We start from the raw sequence: 12,050 nt of genomic DNA, 5'->3' as shown, positions 1-12,050 counted from the left end.
TTGCCCCCCCTCCCGGTTCCCACGCCCCGCACTCCTAACCTCACTCTCATTCTCCGCACCTATTTCATCTCTTCTTCCTGCTCCGGGATCACCGGGATCACCGTCTAGTGTCAAATTGCAGCCCTTTCTCCCTCTCCGTTTCTGTGAAAATTTCCAAAGCAGCTGTATTTTTAAGTCCGCATCACATAAAAGAGAATAAATAGAAAACTCAGTTCCACAATTTGCTGTGGCTTCTGATTTTGAAATACTGAGTTAACAGAATACCAGGATATTAATTTCATTGCAGATACTACCTTGAAGTAGAAGGAATAGAAATATTTTCTGATATAAATATTAGCTGAAAATAAAAAGGAACAGATGAAAGTAAATCCTAGAAATATGGTGCTTTTTCCTCTTGTACATTTTCTAAAGTTAGCTATACATAAAAAGCAGACAGCAAAGTAATACCACAGGGAGATTCGACTATATTCTTCAGTAAGGTAAAATGTTTCTGAGACAATTTGAGCAATTTTTTTCTTGCAAAATGTTCAAGTAACTTTTAATTTTTTTTTCCAGTTGTATTTAATCTTCATTCAATTCTTAAGTTTCAACAAATTGTTTCTACAAATTTATCTGTTATTCTGGCAACCTGCCTTCATCACAGCTACAAAGATACATCAAGGACTGCTAATATTAGCATCTTTTGGAAAAACATACATAATAACAAACAAATAAACAAAAAGTTAAAGGAAAGCCACGCTGGATTTTTCATTATCATAAAAGGTAACGAGCACCTTAATACCCTACATATAATAATGGAATAATCTTAAGTAAATCCAGATACTATTTAAAGCCAGGCTAGGTCAAATGCTAAACTAATAATTTTACATCTTTAAAAGTAGTAGTAGTTTTGATGATTTGAATTCAGTGGTGACAATTCATTTTTACCTCCCAACCAGTGTCCCTGTCAGACACAATTACAAGGAAGTTTTGTCTGAAAAGGCCCCAGGTTAATTAAATCAGATTATTCTACTATTAAGGTTGCAAATAATAGAAAGCCAAAAGCTAAAGTCTCTCTTTCTCTCTCTCTCTCTCTGTCTATACATACATACATACATACATATATATATATATATATATAAATGTATGTATAGATATATAGATTTTATTTTTACAAAGATACATCAGGCTGATCTTTCCTAAAAGAATGTTAGCTAGTCAAACACCTTAAATGTATTCTTTATTCCTAAAACAGCAGCTAAATATGCTGCACAAGCACTGTACTCATGATTTGAGGCAAAGAAGCATCTCCTTGGAAAATTTAAAATGAATATTAACAAGCTTCAGCAAGAGTTGCTAATTTTGTTTACTAAGGGACAGTCATGAAGACAGAAAGGTCTCAAAAAACAGAGGCAAGCATTAGAGAAGGAAAAAAAAAAATCTAGCATTTCATTTCCAGCAGCATAAAGAGGATTTGCAATATTCTCAGGGGAATATCAAGAAGCATGTTTGTGTATGTAAATATTTTGGTTTACATCTAACTCTAGATGTAAAAAGCTTTTGTTTTCAATGCAAGGAAACAACGACTGTAAACCTACAGATATGCTTAAAAACAGAAGAACTTCTGAAAAAGAAGCTGAGCTCCACATTTTAATGAATGCCAAGTACCTGGAAAACTGAACGCTACAAGTGAAAAAGACAAGTTACTGTGCTTAACTGGACATCCAGTCTTCATACTTCCACTTTCCTGGTGCAAAAACACCCCTTTCTTTTATTTGAATTACCCATTCCTGAGTTGGAAGGTAAGAAAATAGCAGTTTTTCTCATAGGCTTTTCTTTTTGTCTTCTAAAAAATTAACCAAGCTCTAAGCAAACAAACAAAAATCAGAAAAATGGTGAAAGAAATGCATTTAAAAAATAAACCCAAAGCTGGGAAATTGAAATATAGAAATTATTCATACCTGTTTGTGAAAACTTCTAGCTATTTCTAGTTCTTTACCACAATGAAAGACAAAAACAATAGTATATTCAATTTATCACTTAAAAAATAAAAGAATGGGGAAGCTATGGTTACTTTAGCGACCTCATTTTTAACAGTAGTGTGTGCTCCCTTCTCCAGCAAAATCTGAAGTTCTTCCTGATTATTTAATATTGCCACATTTTAACGAAGAGCATTTTAAGAGAATTATGTTATTTAAGAGAGGTACATTATTGTTACCTGCCACATGTCAGCATACACTGATACCACGCGGGCCCAAGCACACGGTGCTACCTACTACCACATCCTCTTCGGCACAGGCGAAGTCTTACAGACTTCACCAGGATTTCAAATGATCACAGAGGATTCTGCGTAGTGGCTCTGAGGCAATATCTGGGTTTTACAGAACGAGGGCTCAAAAATAATACACAGATTTAACAGGTATTAGGCATCAAAGACTCCTGGTTATAATAAACGTGATGCAAAAGACAGTTTCTCAGTTTAACATTCATAGGTACCTTCTTCCATAGCCAAGTTGAAAACTTAATATTGTTATAATTACAATCTATATATTTCCAAACAAAATTTCAAACAAGTTTCCAAGGTGCAAGAGAATTTGAAAACACATCCTATTAGAATGAATGTGGATCTCTTAAGTCTATCTGAAGTACTGCATTTCATTTCACGTGTCACTTGGGGGGGGGTCTCTTCACAGGGTCTCTTTTTTTTTTTTTTTCTTCATAATCTTTCAGAAAGGAATACATCATTTCAGAAATACCATCACAGGGGTCTTGCCATCTTTAATATTCACATGTGCTTTAATATTCACATCTGCTCCAGCTCCTGTTAAAAGATGCTACATCCTTATTTCCACTTACTGCAGAAACTCTCATCAGTGGTGTCCATTCTAAGCACTTACCTTTAACATTTACCTCTTACAGAAAGACAAAACTTACTAAATCTGAAGATAATAAATACCTGTTCACATTGCTGATCTGACCCAAGCTCAGATTAAGAGATATTTAAATATTATCATATTTTTTTTAAAAAAAAAGAATCAAATACCATCATTAATCATGTGGTTGTGTAAGGGAAGTCTATACCTCTGCATATTGTTGAAAGAGTGGCATAATATTCAATACTTTGCAAAATCACATTAGAAACAACATCCTTTTCCAGGTACCTAAAGTTGTGAAAACAATCACAAATGGTAGGTGTTGTAGCTGCAGCCCTAGGAACTTTCTCCCAGGGCCCTACGAGGAGCATAGACTGAAACAAGAGCCCTAACTCTTATTTTAGGAGCATCAGACTGGTATGTGTTTTATATCAATCTAATACACAGTGATGGTGACCGACACTGAAATCAGACACAAAGGTCTTAACAAAGCATAAAGCACCAAAGCACTTCAATATCACGGTTGCTACCTATGGCCCACGTCAGGATGCAGTGAAGAGCCATTAGATTAGTACAGAGATTGTTAATTTTATTTTGGCAGTAACTTGGAAACTGCCTCGAACAGATGGTCTGAAAGAATTCCTAGGTAAAGCTCAAGTAGGCTGCATGTGACTTGCAAATCTGTATAAGAACATAGGTCAAAAACAGCTGCAAAAATTAATCAAACTCCTCCGTGCTTGTCGTTGAAGCACATTAGGAAGGTATCAAGAATATGTTTATTCAGTAATTTGTGAACTTTTCCCTACAAATGTATTTTCTATAAGGTTTGGACTATTACTTTCCTTGAATTCTTTCCAGCCAACAATCTTAAAATATTAGCCTTAATTAAAGAAAAATAGAAGCTCTAAAGTAGAGTCTTCAGTGGTCCGAAGCTTCCACTTCCCCTTTTGGGGATGGGGACCCTTACACACCTCCTGCAGGTGTGCGCACACTTCGGTCAGCCTGTAGCACATACAGGTACTCCCGGTCCGCACACACGGACACTGCAGCATCCCTGTCACACTCACGCTAAGTGTCCAAGCGCAGCATCACTCCCGTGTCGCCTCAAGGGCGTTAAGGACCTTGCCCAGGCAGCTCGGTCCTCTTCAAGACAGTTCTGTATATTCTTAGTTCTTCCACATCCAGAATCCTTTCCTTGCTTCTTCCCTCTTTGTCATTTTTGGGTCTTTTTCTGTCATTCATTCCTCCTTTTCATTGTATCCTCTTTGAGCTCTGCTGTCTTTTCGACAGACTTACAGCTCCCCTGGCCAATTTTATGTAAATCCTCTAGATAAATGAGCTACTTTTTTCTTTCTTGCTGCAGCCAAGTCTGCCTTTCGAGCATTTTTCCAAGGCATTCAAGCCATTCCTGTGACAGCCTGGCTCAGATGGGCACACTTAGTATTTGCGTAAGTGAGGAGAGCCCCAGGTCCCCTTGAAGCACGCTGTGCATGTAGCTCATTTCCTATGCCAGGCCACAGTATAAAGCCAGATCCCAGATTTACTACTTGAGTAACTCCACAGGGTCAGCCTAGTGCAGCAATACAGGTTTTGCTGCAGCACAGCTCTCTTGCCAGGCCATATTTTCAGCCATTCAGGCAAAACCCAAACCTAAAGGTGATTACAGAGGAATATCTTATACAAGCATCTTTAAGGAGTCTTTGTTTTTTCCTCCGTCATGAATATTTGCAACTTAAAATGTATTCCAGTAAACTCCAGAAACACTAGCATAAATAACAGGAAAGATAATTAAATTGATTGATTTAAATAGGTGAATTATACTTTCAGTATACTGACATTTGAGCTTTATCTTCTCTGACAGCTTTGACTTTTCTGGACTATTAGCATGGCTTGAGATGTTGTTTCTTCATTCTGTCAAGCTGCACCTGAACACTCTTTCAGCACTGACTGTTCACCTCCCCCATCTAGAATGTACTGAAGTTTCTGAAGCTGAAAAAGTCCTAAAACTAAAATTTTTTTCCAGCAAGAGATCTGATTGCTACTGGAACTTTAACTTAACCTTAAGCAGTTTTTTTTTCACCACTTCAGCCAATGATAACTACTGGCCATTCATCCATCCAAGAAACTTCTTTCTTTCAAAGCTAAATACTTCAGCCTGAACCACAAGTCCAAGTTCTAATTGCTGATCCTTTTACTTTGTTTTTAATATGAATATTAAGCTCCTTGAGGGCTCAGTTAGTGCTATTAGAACCTCATCCAACTAAAGAAATTCACCATCTGACTCTATGAGAATTGGAATAGCTGTAAGTCCTGCACATAAAAAATAAAAACCAAACTTTCTATAGATGTCTATGAAGCAGCCAGAGTGGAAAATCAAGTCATGCGAATTTCTGCCCTGAGTAACAGTTCAGTCACTGGAGCCTTGGAGTGCATTAATATGAATACAAAACTGGTTCAACAGTTCTTTTGGCTCCATGGAAGTTCTAAAGACTTCCAAGACTTTGGTGGTTTTCCAGTTGATACTCATCTCCAGTGGTGGTCTGAAGTTAACCACAGTACAACAAGCAAAGGGGCAAAAGCTGAAAGAAGAGAGATTACTTACCAGTGCAGTGCAGTTCTTGGAGATGTGCTAACTTGCATCTTGCCCTTTCTCTCCAAACTCTCTTGGCTATTGAGGGACAAAACAATATTACTGCCCTTTATGCTCTGGAAACAGAGCACAAGACAAGGCAAATGCTTCTTAGCAGCTACTAAATAAAAAGTTTTCCAAACTGTAACCTCAAGACATACTCACTCACACAGAGCATGTCCATTGACAGTGCACCTCACAGAACTGCAATTCCTGGTAAGAAACTTTCCCTTCCTCCTCATCTAGAGGTATAAGATCATAAGCATGAAAAGCATGCTGTACTGTACTGCATTACAAACGCAGTAACAGAAAACACGTAGTTTGGGGTGCTTTAACCATAAACTTACTGTTAGAACAAATACCAGCAGCATTAAAACTATGAAGACAGAAACTCAGATAGCCAAGGCAGTAATACTCGGTAGTTAATGAAAGTGTTCTACTCCATCCCACTCCCCAGACCTGGGACTATGCCACCTACGCTGACTCTCCATTTGATAGCCTACGTCCTGCTACTCTCCCCCAAACACTCTCAACAGAGTTGCTCCCTTTGCTCCAGAAACTGTCAGAACACAGTTCCCCTATGCTTAAGTCAATCTTCGGAGCAGAGTGATACGAGGGGAGGGGTAAGGAATCTCAGCAGATCTCATGACTGCCAAAGATGGCACTGAGAAGAAAGGCAGAGAAGGAGAGAAAAGACCCAGCTTCACCCTCTATTCTATAAAAGGAATACAAGATTAAATGCCATCACACTGTGTACAAGTTTTTAGTAATACTTAATAAATCTATATTATCTTGACCACTTACAAGACACCCATTAGGTAAAATTTAAGCTTATCCAACACACATTCTTATTTCTCCTGCCCCTTGCTCTGCCTACACTCCTGAAGGAACCTCTATCAATCTGATTTTTCTCAATCTAGGCTTGTTTTACAGGTCATCAATTTAATTTCTCAGTACTTTACATTCTCTACTACTCTCAATTAGAATAACATTATATCCATCAGTCCTTATCTCTGAATCTTCAACTTTTCATTTAGCCTCTCAGCAGTCTTAAATCAGAGCTTTTGAACACCTTATCATCTGCAGTCATGTTGATTAAATTATATCACCCAATTTCTAATATTTACTGAGCCATTATTAAATATGTCCAATTTTGTTTGCTAATGCAAGATCGTGTCTCCGTGTGGTGTGAAACCAAAAGCAGGCAATTCTGCCTATCTCCAGCTTTATGGAAGCCTGTAAATAAAACAAAATGTTATATACTTACTAAAGCTACAAAACCTTTAGTTTTAGGCCAGAAAGGCTCCCTATCATAGCCTCTATCCCCTACTAATAAGAGAATTTCCCTTTTTCCCTATTCCTTACTGAGGAACTTCTGTTTTCCCATTAACGAAATACAGCTAAAAAGAAAGGTTTAATAAGAAAAGAGTTCAGCAAAAGCACCACTGTCTAATGTTCCTATCACGTTAGTATGTATTAGCACAAACGCAGCTTCATTTTTCGTTCAATTTTACCGTTCTTTACTCTTCAGAACCTATGTCACTGTCACCATCCTTTCAGGTAAAGAAGTTTCCACAAGGGAGCAAGGCTCTTTTGCCCAAAGGTTTCAGAAATTTTTCAACGCTGGACTAGCATGAGATCAGCCTCTTTAGATTTAGGACAATGGTGTCTTCTCAGTGAAATGCACAGATAAAATACCTACCTTACAGCCATCATTAATCCGTAACATAACAGGGTCCTTCATCTACAGCCCAACGCAAAGCTCTGCAGTCTCCCAAGATCTCCGGTTTCCCAAGAAGTGCCTTGTGATTTCAGGTATTTAACAATATCCAGGTGACCAGCAGAACTGTAACATGAAAAATACAGAAGAAATTAACCTGCTGTGAAAACAAGACATCGCTAACACTGCTCAAGTTTTAAAGGGTGTTCACTCCCATGTAAATTTCTGACAAGAGTAAAAATCTCTCAATGGCAACCTAACCCCGTAAGGTGTGAAAGAACTGAAACTACTTGGCCTTGTACAGACACGGAATAAGATTGTAATTAAAGTTTGATGCGCTCCTAAGAGCTTTCTGAAACCTTTTAAAGGGTCACTCCACTTCAAAGAACAGTAAGATAGTGGATGAGAGCACAGAAGCATCAAATCTGATGGGCATGAGATCGTTCTACAGCAATGTCTCAGAGTGTAGTTATAATTAACAAAACTGTAGGACTCGCTCAATTTCTTAGTCTTCAGTTCAATGCTTAGTCGAATAAAATTGTTGTGTCAACCACTGCAAAATCAAAAATGTCAGTTATCAGTAGTAGAAGTTTTCTGTTTATTTTTAAATAAAAACTAATTTATATTTACCACAGTGCTTTTATGAGTACTAGGACATATTTAACCTACTAGTAAGCAGACCAACTACCACAGAAATTAACATGCAAAGTATCAGCCATACTATCACAGAATGGGTAAGGTTGGAAGGGACCTCTGGAGATCATCTAGTCCAACCCCCCTGCTCAGCAGGGTCACCTAGAGCACGGTAGACATGGTTGCATCCAGGCAGGCCTTGAAGATCTCCAGGGAAGGAGACTCCACAACCTCTCTGGGCAACCTGTTCCAGGGCTCCGTCACTCTCACAGGGAAGAAATTCCCCCTCACGCTCAGGCAGAACTTCCTGTGCTTCAGTTTCTGCCCATTGCCTCTTGTCCTGTCACATGGGACAACTGAAAAGAGTTTGTCTCCGTCCCCTTTGCACCTTCCCTTCAGGTCCTTGTACACATTGATCAGATCCCCCTCAGTCTTCTCTTCCCCAGGCTGAAGAGGCCCAGCTCTCGCAGCCGTTCCTCCTAGGGCAGGTGCTCCAGCCCTCGGATCATCTTTGTAGCCCTATGCTGGACTCTCTCCAGTAGCTCCACGTCTCTCTTGTACTGGGGAGCCCAGAACTGGACGCAGTACTCAAGATGAGGCCTCACCAGGGCTATCATTAAATGCACTCAAAAGGCTTGCTGTCTTTGATATAGAAAAGTATAACATTATTCAAAATACAATATATTATACTGGCTTACCCTATCACTAAAATAATAATTCTACACTATATCAATGTATTTACCAAACATGTAATAAAGAATATAAATAAAGCAAATTAAGCTGTAAGCAGAATGCAGGTGTGATCACAGTTCACCATCTTCAAACAGTCAACTGTAAAATCCCAGTCCAGCTGATGCTGCAGTGAAACGGGTTTGTAGAAAGAACTACTAAATAACCAAGGGGAAAGCATGTTGAAAGCATGTCATGTACCCCATTTAAACAAGCTGGGTAAACAGATAAATGCAATTCAGAATTCAGGTAATTAGTCCAAAAGCTTTGTTTTAGCTAGCAAGACTAACTATCTTGTTCTACAATACACTGTATCCACTGAACGTACACTTGCACACTGATTTAGGCAGAAAACCTTAAATACTTCTTAAGCTCAGAAAGTTTCCAAATCCTGGGCCCTTGGTCACAAACGTGTACTTTAACAGAGATGAAAACAAAACAACGCATTTCTTTCAAGCAAAGACAGTAAATCAAAACACCCACTACTTAAAAAAAAAAAAAAATCCAGAATGAAGATTACAAACTTTGGGATGATACGTATAAGAAAGCACATATGAATTAGTGATTCTATCTGCTCCTGAAATATTTTAAGCAGTACATGCATGATCACAAAAGAAACCATGCAACACTATTCTCTCCCGCATAGTTTATCAAAATACCATGCGGAACGGCATGGCTAGATGTGGGACTTAAAACTGCCCAGCAAGACCAGCACTATTTAGCAACGTAACAAGGATACTGACAACTTCAGCTGAAGGCAGTGACAGATATACTTCAAGGGCAAGACCTATGTGGAATTACAGAAGCTGGCTGGCTGTCCCACCAGATAAGGAAATACGACAACAGTGAAAGAGCACGGCCAGAAGAAAGTCACTAAAGAGTACCAAGCAATAGCTAAGAGAAATCACTTATACGGAGGAGCAGAGCCCAGAGAAGAAAAACCAAGACAGCTAATAAAAATCATGAGAAGAATATAGGCTTTAACTGTAGGATTCCTGGAGGCTAACAACAACTTCACCATCCTACCCCAGGAACATCAGCTCTATGACTGCCAACCATTGCACTTGAATAGGTGTCAAACAATACAGCAATCAGCACACTGTATTTTTTATGGATGTAGAGAGTGTCCAAGAAACAACTAGTCCCAGAAGAAGTCTTTACACAGAGATGCTGTAATTAAAGCCGTTGAGCTAGATAGCTGATGCCTTTTTACAGATAAAATGGAAATAGTGTTTCAAATAATCAAGCAATTAAAGACAAACTTATTCACCCCCAGAATAGCAAACTAAAAATGACATTACTCGGATGTTACCACCCAGTCTACAGAAAATTCCTTAAACTCTGTAAATGAAGAGCAATGCGCAATGTAGATCAATTTACTGGATGTAAACTGGATGTGAGTTTGAATTAAATTAGTCTCACACCTACCACAACTACCTAACTTTTAATCCTTGAGTAAAAGGGACCTAAAAAAACTGACCCACAACCAGACAGAAACAGGCATTTCACTATAGACTGGATTTTCAGTGAAAGCAGCATTTTACCATTCTCCAAAAATAATACAAAATAATCAGCAGAACACAGCACAGCGTGAGATGGTGACGCCTGAGCAACACAGTTCAAGAAGCACACTTAGGATGCAACCTTCACTCTCCAGATTAGAAAACAAGTGCTGGCATTCTTTGCTTCTGAATAAGAAGAGATATATTTCCTTCACACAACTCCCTCACAAAATGTACACTGAGCAGCACTCTGACACAGGAAAAGATGCCTGCTGATGATCTATCAATGCTCCCTTTGTTGTACAGCAGTCTGCTGCAGATGCAGCTTGGGACAGGCTCCTTTTTAAATAAAGATATTAATGCTGTTTGATTTCTTTCTTTTCAAATCTAAGGGTAAATACATAGATCAGTAAAGGAGGGGAAAAAACACTATTGGCCAGAGCCAAGTGTGTACATACATAGAAAATACACGCAGCATAAGTATTCTCTCTTTAGATTTCTTCAGAAAGACACCACTTCTGACCTGCAATATTCAGTGCTCAGAAGTGAGACAAAAGTGGATTAACAGAGACTCCCTCTTTCCTGAATAACATGGATACGAAGCTGCAGACATGCAGTTTTACTATAAATTGCACTGGGATTGTATGTTATTATCCCTCAGCTGCTTGATCCCACTTCTCTAGTTGAAAACTGCCATCCCCTCAGGAGAGTCTGAAAGCAAATGCTAACCTACTTCAATGCAAGTTCAACCAGCTCAGACTACATTCACTGAAGATTTAACTAAGTGCCTTACTTACACTGAAGCAGATGAGAACTTGCACAATCCCATCCATGGGCTAAAAGAATGGTAACAGCAAAATCTGCAAAATATTCTACAGCCCAAGTCAAAAATTAAGATATTTTGCACTTGTGGTCAGAAATAGACTATAAATAACAATACCCAGCTATGAAAATGTAGTGCCATACCAAAATATTTCATATGTTTTAATATATATCACTATAAGTACAGATATATGTTGCAATATTTATGCTATATAGTCTCTATTTATCAAAAAGTAAATATATTCACATTGTTATGCCTTTTTTGCACTCTATTCTTCTGATGTACATTATGTTCTCTCTCATACGAATATTTTTGCAAGTCTAAGATAAAATATACAGCCATTAAAGAGCCTTTTGATATGTTTTCCCTAAGATGGATATTGAAAAAAAAGTTTATGCTAAATTTGCATATGGCTCATATTCTTGATTGGTTTTAAGCATTCTAAAAAGCTATCCTATTTAAGGATTTTTCTTCATTAAAAAAGAATTCAGAGGTAAAAAAGATTACTGTGATTGTAATCTTTAATAATGAAATTGTTATATCAAAATTATACAGTGCACATTTTTCCCCAGTGTACCTTGATCTATTATTTTGATCCAAATACAGGAAGGAAAGAAAAAAAAAAAAAACAAATCCTGTTGGATGAGATAAAGGAAGGCAGTAATACCTGTCACGTCCTTTCTGAGAAGCAATCATCAGAGCAGTAAAGCCAAATTTATCAGGAGCGTGTACTTTTCCAGGTCTTACTAGCTAAAGGGAAAAAAAAGGAAAGAATTTTTACCAAACAAATACTGACAAAGGACAACTACTTGTATAACAATTTTATACTTGTATAATGACTTTAAATACTCTAATCATCCTTTAATTTTGTCAATAGTATGAGAGAAAATGATTACAGAACACATTTTAGATAAGATTTGCAAATATACCAGCTAAGTTTGAGTAAAAAAAACATGTAGCGTCTCTCAGATCATAGTGATAATTGAATTTTGAAAGAGTACAATAGGATGTTATTCATAGTAGAGAACTGATATTCATTTTAGTAGCACAGTATTAACCTACTTCTGGTAAATGATTAGTTTTCATAGTTCACAAAGCAATGATCTGATTATTTTATACCTTCCAGTTTACTAACTTGAACAACCGTGATTTTCAGATAGGT

At 37.8% G+C, this 12,050-nt stretch overlaps 1 long non-coding RNA gene across 1 annotated transcript; it reads right to left on the bottom strand.

Moving 5' to 3' along the window:
- Positions 1-5,495: 5,495 nt before the first annotated feature.
- On the bottom strand, positions 5,496-11,659 carry LOC146599160 (uncharacterized). Its single transcript, XR_014895094.1, has 3 exons — positions 11,556-11,659; positions 7,184-7,327; positions 5,496-5,520 (listed from the first exon to the last, which is right to left on the bottom strand). It is a non-coding gene; the product is annotated as an uncharacterized LOC146599160 (long non-coding RNA).
- Between the last annotated feature and the right edge of the window lie 391 nt (positions 11,660-12,050).

The sequence above is a fragment of the Rhea americana genome, unplaced genomic scaffold (genome assembly GCF_003343005.1).
Source record: "Rhea americana isolate MKP2758 unplaced genomic scaffold, rheAme1 scaffold_145, whole genome shotgun sequence".
In the NCBI taxonomy this organism is placed as follows: Eukaryota; Metazoa; Chordata; class Aves; order Rheiformes; family Rheidae; genus Rhea; species Rhea americana.
This window is presented reverse-complemented; position numbering and strand designations above follow the sequence as displayed.